General features: G+C 37.9%; 2 protein-coding genes across 5 annotated transcripts in view; one reads left to right on the forward strand and one right to left on the reverse strand.

Annotated features, from left to right (window-relative positions):
• Positions 1-16,318, forward strand: part of LOC150107412 (ethylmalonyl-CoA decarboxylase-like) — a 99,917-nt gene that overhangs the window by 60,323 nt on the left and 23,276 nt on the right. The window lies entirely within an intron of this gene.
• Positions 1-16,318, reverse strand: part of LOC150107413 (F-box only protein 8-like) — a 103,314-nt gene that overhangs the window by 6,813 nt on the left and 80,183 nt on the right. The gene's annotated exons all lie outside the window — the stretch shown is intronic.

Below are 16,318 nucleotides of genomic sequence, written 5' to 3' on the forward strand. Positions count from 1 at the left end.
ATTTAAAAAAAAATTTCTTTACCTTTCTTTTCTGCTATATTGTGTATTTTTGCAATACCTCATTAAAATGAGTGTTCCCATGCTGGTAAAGTGTTAACAATTTGAACTCATACTGATGTTGAGTCATTGGCTCAGTATTCTTCATAGGAGCATGAAGTTTGTCATTTAAAGATGTGTATTGCTGAATAAGTTAAGTTTTGAATTCTGCAAAGTGCTCATATTCCATAGGTAATGTATTTAATGAATTTTCAACAAAATTATCATCTAATCTTTGAACTTTTTAATAATGGACAATACTTATAATTGCATAATGAACTCTAAAAAAGAGACGATCTTCATCTCTCTTCTTTATTTGCTCCATGTCCCTCGAGTCTTAAGATGGAAAAGAAGCAGACTGTATATACTGGTAATAAGTTATTTACAATAATATTCCATTAACTATAACCACTGGTATCTTCAAGCATCAGAAATATAAGATGCTGTAGCACAGTTATTACTGATGGTTGCCTTTAGGCAGAAACACATGGGTTTGATTCCTCTTGAAATAAAAGAGCAATGGAAGAACTTTTCAACTAAAGGTGAGTTGATGGTCTCATACGAAGTAATCCCTCCCCTTAACTAGTTATTCTTCCAGGAAACTGGTGTCTATGAGTGCAAGTAATTTCATTAATTATTAAAGAACACTTAAGTCCACAGTAATAACTTTAATTAATAAATAAGGTACAGATATTTCATACTAAAACTAATAGTATATCTTCAGTGTTACAAACAGATAGGAATGGAATACAAGTAACGAACATTCGGTGGATCACCTATTAAAATACACTGTTGTCGCGAGCTAGAAAATTAAAAAATAATTAATATTTAAGATAATTGGTTTTTGAATGATTACATAAAATAAAAGTCTCCTGGGTCTTCCGAGAGAGAGACAATCATTTTGATTTAAATTAGGTCGCCGTAAAATAGCTTCACAACTTTCTTTAAAGAGGCGTTCATATTTGAACCTGCATCTATGAAGGAGAATAGCTTTATCCCACTGGATATTATGGGTAGTGTTAATACCGTATTGTGCTAGACCAGACTTCTGAGGTTTGTTGTACTCAATATAATATTGATGTTCTTTACTTCATTTTTCCACAGAACGGCCAGTTTCTCCAAAATAAGAAACATCGCATTCACATGGTATTTGGTAAACACCAGCCAAAGATAGAAATGACAGTTTATCTTTTGTAGAAGGCAATAAGAAAGAAATTTTGTTGATAGGAATATACATGGGAATCAATTGGTACTTTTTTAAAATTCTACCTATAAGTTCTGAGATTCCTGGAATGTAGGGGATTGGAACTCTGCAGACTGTTGAAGAAACCTTAGGTATTGGAACATAAGATTCAATTATCTGCTGGATTTGATTAGAGTGGTAATTATTAGATTCCATTAACTTTTTAATGATGGAAAGTTCTTGTCGTAAGATTTCTGGAGAAGAGCAAACTTTATGTGCTCTATTAATCAGAGATTTAAGAATGCCAAATTTTTGAGATGTGTGGTGAGCAGACTTTTTATGAATATATCTGCCAGTAAATGTGGGCTTTCGAAAGACACTTGTAGATAAGGTACCAGAAGAAGTTCGAGTAAGCAGGATGTCCAAAAATGGTAAAGTCCCAGAATTTTCCTTTTCCATGGTGAATTGGATACAAGGGTGAAAGCTATTTATCTGTTGTAGAAAGGTGGAAAGTTAATCAAATTACCTGCCTACTTTGGAAGAACACCCCGTCTATATGGTCTCCTGAAAATCCATAAAGAAGGCTATCCAGTAACCAATCGTGAATTGCATTGATTCTCCTACTTATCGAAATGCAAAAGTCTTGTCTCATTCTTTAAGTGCTCTCACTGGACATTACAGATCCTACATAAAAAATTCAACAGATTTCCTTGTAAAAATCATCATCATCAAATTCCTGCCATGTACCCTCAAGGGGTGTACAGGATATGACAGTACTACATGAAAAAATTACATCATTACTAACTTCCTATCTACAATTTTCCTCCAAATCAGTCTGTTACTTGTCAAGACTCCAACATTATCAGATCTTATATTTCTATCGTCTAAGGCACTTTGTACCGTATCAATCCACCTATATCTTGGTCTTCCTCTGGGTCGTTTTCCTGCCAACCTAGCAGACAACACTTGTTTTGCTAATCTTTTTTCTCCCATTCTATTTAAGTGACCATACCATCTGAGATTAGCTCTGCTAACGCATTCCTGGATGCTGACAATGTCAAGTTCTTTCCTAATATCCTCATTTTTAATATGATATTGCCATTGATGCCATCTGTTCACGCCTCTAATCTTTCTCAGGACTCTCATATCTGCGGTCTCTAGTCTTTGGTCAAGTGTTTTACTTCTGACCCAGCTCTCAGATCCATAAGTTAAAATTGGTTTGAACACAGTCTTGTATACAGCTAATTTAGTGTTCCGACTAATTTCTTTCTTATTCCATATGAATTTATTCAATTGACTTCCCACGATACCAGCTTTGCTGATTCTGTTGTCTATTTCTATATTTAGTTTACCATCTTCAGTAAAAATTGTGCCTAAGTAGCTGAAATGTTTTACTTGTTCCACAGGTTCTCCATTCACAACACAGTTGACATTTTCAATGATTCTGCCTATTTTCATTGTCTTTGTCTTTTTATTGCTGACCTTCATACCATATCTATTACAACAGCTATTCAATTTAGTCAGAGAATCTTGCAGACTTGTAGCGGATTTATTTAGAAGTATAACATCATCCGCATAAAGCAAAGAGCTGACATTAACATCTCCAATTTTGATATCAGGTTTAATACCACATTCCTTCATAATGTGATCCATATAGATAATGAATAACAGAGGGGATAATGTACATCCTTGTCTCACACCAGATTTAACATTAAACCATCTTCCTGTACTTCCTTCAATTCTAACTGCTGACTCACAACTCAAATAAAGACTAAGTATTGCTTGATATAATGCCCCATTGACACCATATAACTGCAGCGTATTGAATAGCTTCTCTCTTGGCACCTTGTCATATGCCTTTTCCAAATCGACAAAACTTAAATACAGATCTTTGTTATATTCCCATGCTTTCTGAACTATTTGTCGTAAAGTGAAGATCTGATCCTGACAGCCTCTATTTGGCCTGAATCCAGCTTGTTCTTCACCAAGCTTTTCTTCCACAATTCTTCTCAACCGTTTCTCAAGTATACTTGCATAGATCTTGCCAGGAACACTCAGTAGGGAAATACCTCTGTAATTCTCACATTCGGTTTTATTTCCCTTTTTATATATGGGTACTATGAGAGCTCTACTCCAATCATCGGGAATTCGTCCCTCTGTCCAGGCTTTCTGAACTATGCAGTGCAGCCACTGTAAGACTCTTATACCACCATACCTCAGCATTTCTGGTCGAATATCATCTACTCCTGCTGCCTTTCCACATTTCAAGCCTTTGATGGCTTTTTCTACTTCAAGTATGGATATGTATTCCTGACTGCATGCCTGGTCAGTGTTTTTTATCACTGTGCTGTCATCACTGCTTGTTTCATTTAGCAGTTTTTCAAAGTAATTACTCCATACTTCAAGGATATCTTTTTCTCCTGTTTTCATTTCACCTTTATCATCTCTAATTCCTTTTACAGCACTCTTTCCTCCATTCCTAAGCTTCTTCAACAACCTCCAGAATATTCTCCAGAAAAAATTCAACAGATTTCCTTGTAAAAATCAAGGATTTAAAAATCAAAGAGTCTGATTTGCTAGTCTCGACATTGTATTATCTCTGTTTACCAATATTCCATTAGCCGACACAGTCAAATTATTATATGAAGATTACCCTCCAGACATCGCAAAGATTTTCGAATTTGTTATCCATTCAGGTTATTTTAGTTGGAAAAACAAGTTGAGGGTACTGCCATGGGTAGCCCTTTGTCTCCACCTTTAGCTAACTATTTTTTGAAACAATTTGGTATCATTATGTTGATTGTTTTTGCCATTTGGTCACATACTGAAGATGAGCTTTCCACCTTTCTACAACAGATAAATAGCCTTCACCCTCGTATCCAATTCACCATGGAAAAAGAAAATTCTGGTACTTTACCATTTTTGGACATCCTGCTTACTCGAACCTCTTCTGGTACCTTATCTACAAGCGTCTTTCGAAAGCCCACATTTACTGGCAGATATATTCATAAAAAGTCTGCTTACCACACATCTCAAAACTCTAATTAATAGAGCACATAAAGTTTGCTCTTCTCCAGAAATCTTACAACAAGAACTTTCCATCATTAAAAAGTTAATGGAATCTAATAATTACCACCCTAATCAAATCCAACAGATAACTGAATCTTATGTTCCAATACCTAAGGTTTCTTCAACAGTCTGCAGAGTTCCAATCCTCTACATTCCAGGAATCTCAGAAACTATAGGTAGAATTTTAAAAAAGTACCAATTGATTCCCACGTATATTCCTATCAACAAACTTTTTTCCTTATTGCTTTCTACAAAAGATAAACTGTCATCTCTATCTTTGGCTGGTGTTTACCAAATACCATGTGAATGCGATGTTTCTTATTTTGGAGAAACTGGCCGTTCTGTGGAAAAATGAAGTAAAGAACATCAATATTATATTGAGTACAACAAACCTCAGAACTCTGGTCTAGCACAACCCAGTATTAACACTACCCATAATATCCAGTGGGATAAAGCTATTCTCCTTCATAGATGCAGGTTCAAATATGAATGCCTCTTTAAAGAAAGTTATTTAAATAGTGAAGCTATTTTACGGCAACCTAATTTAAATCAAAATGATTCTCTCTCTCTCGAAGATCTGGGAGACTTATTTTATGTAATCACTAAAAAAACCAATTATCTTAAATATTACTTGTTTTTTAATTTCTTTCATTTCCTAGCTCGCGACAACAATGTATTTTAATAGGTGATCCACCAATATGTTCGTTACTTGTATTCCATTCCTATCTGTTTGTAATACTGAAGATGTACTATTAGTTTTAGTATGAAATATCTGTACCTTATTTATTAATTAAAAGTTATTACTGTGGACTTGTGTTCTTTAATAATTATACTATGCCACAATTATTAAAGAACACGTAAACCTCTAAAAATAAGTAATTTCATATCTTCTCCTGTCAATCAGGCCACCCTTTTGTATTTTTGAATCACAGCCAAAGCAGCCCTAGCTACTTTGGCCATAATCCTAAATAATAAAGATTTTAAATGAAAGCTGTAGAAAGCTTCCAGTATTGAGACTATATGTCTTTAGATAAATAATAACTTTAATAAAATAAAAACAAATATAACCCTACAAGTTTTGTAAATCATCAGGGATAGTAGCAAAAGTTATACGCAAAAAAAAACAAGAGACTAGAAACATTTAATTACGTGTAGTAGACGATATCAGAACTTCACAGTTAGTATATACAAACAAGTAATCAGACCCCCCCCCCCCAAAAAAAAAAACCCTTTAATTACTATCACATTCTGTAACATGGTGTGTGTTATATTCTTGATCTGCAGTAGTTAGATTTTTAATGAAAGCAAACCATACTTGGTGAAGGATTAAGCCTTGATTTTTGTTATATTGTGTGGAGATCCTTAAGCATTTCAGAGGCTACTTTGAACTTTCTTATAAAATAATTATGATCAATATAATGCATTTTTCTTTGTTGCCAAACTACTTGATGTCCGGTGTTAGTTGTTTTGGATGACTACCTGATTTATGCTGTCGTCTTTTTTTGACATCCTTTACATCCAGATGTGGATATTCCCTAGCCTACCTAGCAATTGCCACAAGAGCAATGCATTTCATAAATGCCTGATTTTTTTCATGGGGTGATTTTGATGGACGTAAGAACCTAGAGAGTTTATACAATGGTTAAAAAAAAAAGGCCTCTCTTTAATGTAATTGCAGAGCAACGGTGTTACTTTGTAACATTCTTGATGCTTAAAATCTTGTTTAAGTAAAGAAACTGTCAGGGTGTATTAAGAATTTTGTTGTTTGTCTTGAGCTCATACCCATTGAGAGCAAGAGTATGCCTCAGGCAGCACAGTTCTTTATTCCTGTTAATTGACATACTGGAAATGTCGTATGCTCTATCTCAATGTTTTAATCATACCTATCTTTTGTAATGGATGATGGTGTGAACAGGCATGTAAAAAAAAAATCTAGTTGCAGTAGGTTTTCTGTATACAAGACTAAAAAATTGGTTATGCTACATTGGGATGATATTTTCGTTGTTTGGTCAGGACAATGGATGACTTAATTCCAGTGGTGGCCGGTGAAAATTTTAAGTGGGGGTGCTGCATATACAAAAACTATTTTTTCCTAATCAGTAATGAATTTCTTAATAAATTTCTTCATTAAAAATATTTCATCCTCACCATGAACAAACACTAATAATAAAAGCTTTGTGTCAATAGCAGTGACAAGTGCAAACAAATATCAGCGTTAGATTGCAGTGCATTTGTTTCGTGTAACGATAATTGAAAAAATATAATTCTTTTCATATTTTCAACAGTGACACTCATCATAATTCAGCCTTGTATCTAAAATAAATAAATTAATTATGTCATTTTAACAAAATAAAATAAGATTTACAAAAAATAGTTCACCACAAACATGCACCAATAATAAACGTTTCATATCTCACAAAAATAATGAGCGCAGGCATAAGATAATGACGTAATGTGCAACGACAAGAGGCAACGAATATCGGCATTAGATCGCAGTGCATTTGTTTCGTGTAATGATAATTGAAAAAATATTCTTTTCATATTTTCAACAGTGATACTCGTCATAATTGAGCCTTGTATCTAAAATAAATAATTATGTTATTTTAACAAAATAAAATAAGATTTACAAAAAAATAGTTCACCACAAACACGCACCAATAATAAATGTTTCATATCTCAGAAATAACAAGCGCAGGCATAAGATACACGTGCAACAACAAGCGCCAACGAATATCGGCGTTAGATCGCAGTGCATCTAACACGAATTTTGTTTCGTGTGATGATAATTGAAAAAATATTATTATTTTCATATTTTCAACAGTGACACTCATCATAATTCAGCCTTATAATTATTTATTTATTATAGATACATGTTATTTTATCAAAATAAAATAAGATTTACAAAAAATAGTTCGCCACGCACACGCACCAATAATAAACGTTTCATATCTCACAGAAATAAGGCGTGTAAGCATACTAAAAGTACACTGCCATTTGAGCAGTTACAGTTGGGACATAACGTGCAATGACAAGCGCAAACGAATATCGGGGTTAGATCTCAGTGCATTTGTTTCATAATCTAAAGCGTTAATCGAACAATTCCAATTATTAACTATTTAATCAATGTCAAAACATAAGCTGAAACCTTTAACATGTTGTACTGCATTTATATAATGTTGTAAGCATTGTTATTATTTATAAACACAAACAAAATTTAATTTTTTCTTTCGGGGTGCTGCAGTGTGCAGTGCTTATGTATGGGCTGCCACTGCTTAATTCATTTTAAATATTATCTGAACAGCTTGCATTCCAACAAAATTCACTCTTGAACTCGAAGATGCAAAACATTACCATTCCTTGATGTCCTTGTGGAGGTAAAGCAGTAAAAAGACTGGCCTTTTTAATATACAGAAAACCTACCATAACCGGAAGATTTTCACATACCACTTCACACCATCATCCATCACAAAAGATAAGCATGATTAAAACATTGAGACAGAAGCATACAATATTTCCAGCTAACAGGAATAAAGAACTGTGCTACCTGAAGCATACTCTCACCCTCGATGGTTATGGAGACCAAGATGATCAACAAAATTCTTAACACACCTTCAACAGCTCCTTAAAAGATTTTAAGAATCAAACCACACCTCCTTACATGAAGAATGTTACAAAGCAGCAATGCTGTTCTGTGATTACAACATTAAAATGGCTTTTTTTTATATTATATAAAATCTCCAGGTTCTTACATCCACCAAAAACTCCAAGTGTTTATGAGATTCATTGCTCTTGTGACATTTGCTATATAGGCCAGATTGGAAGGTTGGAGGAGATCTGCATGTCTGAACATGTAAAAGACAGTATAAATCAAGTGGTATCCCATACGACTAACACAGGCCATCAAATAGTTCAGTAACAAACAAAAATGCTTCATATTGATCATAATTGTTTTACAAGAAAGTTCAAAGAAGCCCCTACATAGTATGTTACAACTGCGAAGTTCTGATACTATAATTTTAATCACGATGCGTAATTAAAATTTTTAGGGGCAGCACAAAGAAATGGTTCTGCAAAAGGATGGAAATGGCAACGACAATGGCTTTAGGCAACTGGAACATCTCTCTGACAGGGAAGGAGTTGGAACTGGTCGAAGAAGCCAAGCGCTACTGGCTAGACTTAGTCTGGCTTTCTTCGACCAAGAGGAGAGGCTCTGGAACTGTCGACCTGGATAAGGGGTGGAAGCTCTACTACTTTGGTGTGAGCCCAACAATGTCTGCTCAGGCGGGTGTGGGGATACAAGTCCCCAGCTGTCAGACTGTGTTGCTGAGTGGATCCCATTGGGGGGACAGGTATGTGTGTTAAGGCTTCAGATGAAAAACCATGATTTGGCTGTGGTGAAAGCCTATGCACCTAATCTGGAATCAGAATACTCTGCCTTCCTAGAGGAAGTGGATGCTGCTTTTGACAGGGTGGCAGACATGGAATCAGTCCTGCTAATGGGTGACTTCAATGCACATGTTGGAACAGATGACTAGACATGGAGGGATGTGGTTGGGAGGAACGGCGCCCCTGACCTTAAAATTATTGGACTTCTGCTGTACTAACAGCTTGTCCATAATGAATACCTTCTTCCAGCACCGAGAAGTCCATAAGTATACCTGGTACAGGGATACACTAGACCAAAGGTCTCTGACTTCTTTATAGTCTCAGCAGACCTATTTTCCTCAGTTTTGGATGTTTGTGTGAGAAGAGGGGGCAGAACTGTCAACTGACCACCACCTTGTTGTGTGCACGCCACGGCTTCAGAAACCAGATGCTACCATCAACGCTGGTAGGCCTAAGCAGCTATGCTGCGTGAAATGGGAGGCATTGGAAAATGAGGCTGTGAGGAAGAATTTTGCAGATGACATTTCCTCCAGGTTCAAAGAGATTCCCAAGCATACTGCAGATGTTGAGGAGGAGTGGAAGCTGTTCAGAACAGCTATCACTGCCTCTGCACTCTCATGCTGTGGCAGAAAGTGGCTCGACGTGGCAACAGCAATGAGAAAAAGACACCTTGGTGGAACCAAGAAGTCCAAAAAACTGTCCAGGCAAAAATGGAGTCCTACCTGACATGGCTTAGGGTCAGGTCACCTGAGATGCGTTTGTGGTATGCGGAGGCAGTAAAGACAGCAAAGCAGAAGGCTCGGAATCCTTTGGAGAAAGATTAGACTCATCCTATGCAAATACAAACAAAGTATTCCGGCAGACCATCAGCCACCTTCGAGGGAGGAAATCATGCACAGCAAGGGCAATTAAGGCCTCCTGATGGTGCACTTTTAACACCCGAGAAGGATATCTTCCACAGATGGAGGGAATACTTTGAGAGCCTTCTTAACCCAGGTGGCCTAGTAGTTGTGGACATCCAAGAGGTGCAGATCAGGGCAATGACTGGTCTCTCACAGCAGAAGAGGTCCATTTAGCAATAAAATCGTAAATTCAGGCAAGGCTGCTGGCGATGATGAAATTCGGCCTGAAATGCTTAAAAGCCTTAAACCAAGACAGTGTTCTCTGGCTGACTCAAGTGTGTCAGGCTGCTTGGATATCTGGGCGAGCACCAAAGCAATGGCAGACAGGCATAATAATACCAGCTTTCAAGAAGGGAGACCAGAAGGATTGCAGTAATTATCGTGGCCTCTCTCTGCTCAGCTTTCCTGGGAAAGTGTATGCTAGGTGCTTGGAAAGACAGGAGCATACTTGAGTCAAAGTTCCAGGAAGAACAATGTGGGTTTCGTCCTGGTAGAAGCACAAGTGACCAAATTTTCACTTTAAGGCAAGTCTTTGAGAAATCTTGGGAATATGTCAAGAATGTCTACACGTTTTGTGGACTAGGCATATGACTGCGTTCCTTGGGATAAGCTTTGGCAAGTAGTACAGGAGTATGGAGTGGATGGCCAACTATTAGCTACCATCAAGTCCCTGTATGAATGCCCAGAGTTTTGTGTCAGGGTAAACAGCACAAAGTCTGAATCTTTCACAGTCTCCATTGGTCTCTGCCAAGGGTGTGTTTTGTCACCCCTCCTTTTCATAATATTTATGGACTGGATTGATAGGCACAACCAAGACAGTGAATGTGTCAGAATTGGAATATGTAGCATTGGACATCTGCTTTTTGCAGATGACCTAGTTCTGCTTAGCTCTTCCACAGATGACCTCCAGCGGACCCTGGATAGGTTTGTAGCTGTTTGTGCAGACGCCGGAATGAAGATCAGTGTGGCCAAAACTGAAACATTTGTGGTCTGAAGACAACCATCCCAGTGCACTCTACATGTAAGTGGAGTCCCAATGAGGCAGGTGGAGAAGTTTAAATACCTTGGGTCCATATTCACGAATGATGGAAAATGGGACGTAGAGCTAGATACTCGAATTGGCTTAGCAAGCTCAATATTGCAGGAGCTTGGCCGTTCGGTAGTGTTGAAGCAGGAGTTAAGCTAGAAGGCAAATCTGGCTGTCTTCAATACAGTCTATGTCCTCACCTATGGTCATGAGAGTTGGGTAATGACCAAAAGAATGTGGACACGAATCCAAGCCGCTGAAATGAGGTTCATTCAAGGGGTTGCGAGGGCTGACAAGACTCGACAGAGTCAGAAGCTCTGCAATTCGGGAAATCCTCAATACTCAACCACTGCTTCTCAAAATTGAGAGATCACAGTTATGTTGGTATGGGCACCTGGTCAGAATGCCACAAGAGAGGCTCCCTCAGCATGCCCTTTTTGCCAAGCCAGAGGGTGGGAGGCCACATGGAAGGCCAAGGACTCACTGGATAGATTATATCCAAAACCATGGGTGGACACATTTAGGAATCCCACCAGGATACCTGAGCATGGTGGCAGAGGATCGTGACCATTGGAAGTTCCTCTTGCAGCTGTTGCCCCCCCCCCACAACCCAATTAGGAAAGGTGGGCCTTGAAGATGTATGTACTTATTTCTATGTTCCAACTGTGAAGTTCTGACTATCGAGTATGCGTAATTAAAATTTTGATTTCAGTTTGTGTGTGTGTAATTTTGCTAGTACCCATGCTGATGTAAGTCTGATGACCTCCAAAACATGTAGGGTTATATGTTTATTTTATTAAATTCATTATTATTTATATGGGAACTCCATGAAGTCAATAGTAATCATGGGAGACCCACTCTATCCATTAACACGATATCAATCATACATCTCCTTAAACTTTTCAATGCTGGAGTGTTCACAATCACCTCTGGCAATCCATTCCACTCATTTACCACTCTCCAAGTAAAGAACCTTACTAAATACACTCTTGAACAACTTCCAAGTGTGATGATTCCTTGTTTCCCCCACCCCCCCACTTCCAAAATGTAGTGAAAAATTTCTTCTGTGTAAATCTCATAAGTTTCTATCATACGAGAATGGTCTCAAAAGTTCTCGGACTCAACCATAGATGGCTACACTATCGGTAAGATTTTTTTTTCTAAGTTGGTACATCTGTCATAAGCATCCATGTGAAATTGTAACTCATTCTATCAAGTAGTTTGTTTTATACAGTTGTCTGAAGCAAAAGTATTGTCTGTATCCCTTGAAATGAATAAAATTGAGTATCGTGCATTATAAAATTCTTTGTAAAAGAAGGTTTAACGACAAAAGAAATTCATTCAAAGTTCATAAAAGTTTATGGGCACTTTTCGACAATTAAGAAATGGGCTGCCGAGTTTAAACACGCCCATACCAGAATTGAAGATAATCCATGTGAAGGACGTCCAAAAAGTGTAACAACACCAGAAATCATTGATCAAGTGCACACTATGGGATTGGATAACCGGTGAGTCAAAGTGTGAAATTGCTGAGACTAGGCATTTCAATTAAATGTGTAGGATATATTTTGCATGAAGAATTGCAAATGAAAAAGCTTTGCACAAGATGGGTGCCGCACTTGCTCACAGCAGATCAAAAACGTACTCTCATGAAAATCTCTGAATAGTGCTTGGAGCGTTTTAACAAGAATAAAACTGACTTTGTGTGTTTGATTTATTACTATGGATGAGACTTGGATTCACCATTATGCATCAGAAGCCAGTTGTTAAGCAGGAAAGGTCATGGCATCAGTGTTTTGGGATGCTAAAGCATTTTGATTATTGATTATCTTGAAAAAGGTAAAACAATAACTGGGGAATATTATTCTGATCTTTTAACCAGACCAGACGAACAAATTCGTGAGAAAAAAAACCTGGTTTGCAGAAGAAAAAAATCATCTTTCATCAGGACAATGCACCTGCCTACAACGATGTTTTGGTAATGGGAAAATTGTGAGATCTGCACTATGAATTGTTGGAAAATCTACCATATTCCCCAGATTTAGCTCCCTCTGACTTCTATCTCTTCCCAAAACTAAAACTCTTCCTCACTGGTCAGCATTTTTCTTTGAATCAAGAGGAATCGAGCTGATTGCAGATCTTACTGAGAACCACTACGGGGGCGGGATAACGGCACTGGAGCATTGCTGGAATAAATGTATTAGTCTTAAGGGAGATTATGTTGAAAAATAAAAATAATTTTGGAATTATAAATCCATTTTTTCATTGTTAGGCCGAGAACCACCCTCGTATCCTCTATCTCGGTTAAATGCTGCAACCCACACGTCCTCAAGAACATTCCACAGACCTGTCACCAACTTGGTTACTTGTATGTGAATCCTCTCCACCACCTCCTGATCCTCAAGTAATGCAGGTGACCAAATATGTGCAGAAATTTGGTCACCTGCATTGGTCACAACATATGGCTAAATCATATCATAGCCTTATAAAGATGGATAATAACCTCCATAATCTTTACTTGTCAATGTGTTCTTCAGCATCCGTATAATTCTCTGAGCTATTCTGCCAACTCTTGCAATATGTGTCCACTGAATTTTAAATCTCTTCCTCAATTTCCTGTTATCTAATAACATCAATATGATATGAAGTATGTAATCTTTTCATCCCGAAGTGTATTATTATGTTATATTTTACAACATTGAATTGACAAGTATTGTTCTTTACCCACACTACCAATTTATTTAAATTATCCTATAAGATATCTACGTCACTTTTATCAAATATTGCCCTCCCTAGTTTCGCATCATTCGCAAACAACTGAATATCCTCCTTCAAATCTTCCACTATACAGTGGTGCCTCGCAATTAGACAGTTGAATTTTGTGGGCCGGCGCATGCACGTGCATAAAATTGTGCAATGTCATTTCATAATAACTGCACAAAATTTTGTGCATCTGCAGTTATTTTTTTGAGTGAAATTTAAGAATGGGTACAAAGAGAAGGTGAACAGAGGAATAATTCAGGAAAAAAGCACATTTGGTTGAGCATAAGAAGAAGAAAGAAATTGTAGATAAAGTGCAGAAAGGTAGAACAATTACAGATGTAGCTCAAGAGTATGGTGTTCCTAGGTCAACTGTGGCAACAGAGAGAGAGAGAGAGAGAGAAGATTATGGGTGCTAGGATGTCTGCTGGTGCAATGAAGATTTCTGACAAGAATGGATTTCAATCAATGAAGGGATGGAAAAGCTGCTTATCACCTGGATTAGAGAAAGACAGATGAAGGGAGATCCAGTAACTCAGGCAATGATCTGTAAGAAGGCTAGGTTAATTTTTGAAGAATTGCAGAAGAAAACTCCAGGATGTAACTCAGATCAAACTGAGAATTCAAAGCAAACTGAGGCTGGTTTCACAGATTTCAAGGTAGAACAGGCATCCATAGTGTTCTCAGACAGGGGGAATCTGCTAGTGTAGATAAAGAGGTTGCAGAAAAGTTTGTGAAAAAATTTGAAGATTTAATCAGGAAGGAAGGCTATCTGCTACAGCAAATTTTTAACAGGGATGAAACTGGGTTATTTTGGAAGTGCTTGCCAAATCGAACTTACATCACGCAAGAAGAAGTGAAGCTTCCAGGACATAAGCCTATAAAAGATAGGCTTACCTTGTTATTGGCAGCAAATGCAAGCAGAGACTTTAAACTATAGCCACTTCTGGTCTACCACCCAGAAAATCCTCAGTGCTTTGGGAAGAAAAATCACAAGTCCAAACTGCCAGTGATGTGGAAATCCAATGCAAAAAGCTTGGGTAGACCAGCAAGTTTTCAAAGATAGGATTTTTGAGGTGTTTGCCCCAAGCGTGAAGAAGTTCCTCACTGACAACAATTTGCTTTTGAAAGCATTGCTGATCCTTGACAATGCTAGTGCCCACCCTCAAGACTTAGAGGACATTTTTGAAACAGTTCTTGCCTCCAAACACGTCACTGATCCAACCCATGGATCAAGAAGCTTGCGTGTTTTAAAGAACTTTACACCAAGGCTTTGTTCTCGTGGCTTTTCGACGTGACTCACTCTTCTGACAAGATACTGAAGGACTTCTGGAAGACCAAGTTCAACATTCTCCACGCCATTTCCTTTATTAAAACTGCCTGGGATGGAGTGACACAGAGAACCCTTCGTGCATCATGGAAGAAACTCGTTCCTAATTTTTCTCAGGATGACAAGCAGCTGCAGCCATGTGAGAGATGATTTCGATGGCAGAAAATCTCAACATAGAAGAGGTTGATGAGGCTGATGTAGAAGAGCTTTGTAGAGGATCATGATGATGAACTGACCATGGAAGAACTAACTCAGATCACTCAGCAAACAAAGGAGAGAGAAAGAGGAATTTTACCTGAAGAAGAGGATGCCAGGAAAAAAGAGGGCTGATGCCAACAGCTGCCATTAAAGAAGTTTTATTCCATTGGGGAGAAGGTGCAGTTTGTTTGTTTGGAATGGCATCCCAACACTGCTGATGTGAGTAGAATGACAGACTTGTTCAACAACACCATCATGCATCACTTGAAAATGAGGCAGAGACAGTTCTTCCTCATCCCTGTTCAAGCAAAGAGGAGACGAGGTAGAACAGGATAAAGAAGACTCCCTTCAAACTCTAAGGCTCAATAGATTGTATGTATTGTGTATACAATAGCATATTTTGTAATTTAGTGTATTATACAATAGTAAAATACGAAAAGTAAATAATATGGTATATTTCCCCCCCACACCCAACAGGGGAGTGGGATGGGGGGGGGCTCCAACAACGAATTAATCCATTTTCCATAAACTTATATGGAAAATATTGTCCCGCAATTCAACATTAGTTCGACAACGGATTAGTGTTGAATTGCGAGGCACCACTGTATTATTAATGTACAAATTAAAGAGTAGTGGTCCTAGTACAGAGCCCTGGGAACACTCCACTAGTTGCCCTCATTTGCCTTGATTCCACTCCACCATACACCAACCTCTGATGTCTATCAGCCACACCCCCACTCTTGCCACCAGCCTCATATCCATTCCTGTTTGCTTCAGCTTATGTAATAGTTTTCCATGTGGTACTCTGTCAAAGGCATTTGACAGAGTACTGCATATGAACTAAACATGAGCTGACATACTGTCCAGGCCTGCTGCTATACTCACATAGATATTTTTCAATATACTGAGTACCTCCAGTTCAGCTACCTCAATGCTCATATCAGTCTCTGTCACCTCAGTAACTGCAAAGTCACCACCTGGAAGAATACCCTTGCAAAGTGATCACTTGGTAACTGAACTATTGCTTTTGTTTTCTTAGTACAGAGCTCTGGGAGCACTCCATTAGTTGCCCTCATTTGCCTTGATTCCACCATATATCAACCTCTAATGTTTGTCTATAAGCCACGCCCCCATCCAGTCCCAGCCCTGCATAAAGTTATCTTTCCTGTTATGCATCGAAAAAACGTTTTTGGATTTACTTTGGCCTGCTTAGCTAATTTTCTCTCAAAATCTGTTTTAGCCTTCCTTACTATACTAGTTATTCTTCTTGCTTGTGCTTTATACTGCTTGGGAGCATGCTGATCATCTTGTTGTTTATATTCCTTCCACAATGCTTTTTTTTTTTTTTTTTGCAGCTCCTGCTTTATATTGCGTCATCCACTTAATCCCTACTCGGTTTATCCTCCTGACCCTGGGTATGCACTCTA

Source organism: Typopeltis vanoorti, chromosome 4, assembly GCF_054136105.1.
Source record: "Typopeltis vanoorti isolate ZY-2024b chromosome 4, IOZ_Tvanoo_1.0, whole genome shotgun sequence".
NCBI classification, from domain to species: Eukaryota; Metazoa; Arthropoda; class Arachnida; order Uropygi; family Thelyphonidae; genus Typopeltis; species Typopeltis vanoorti.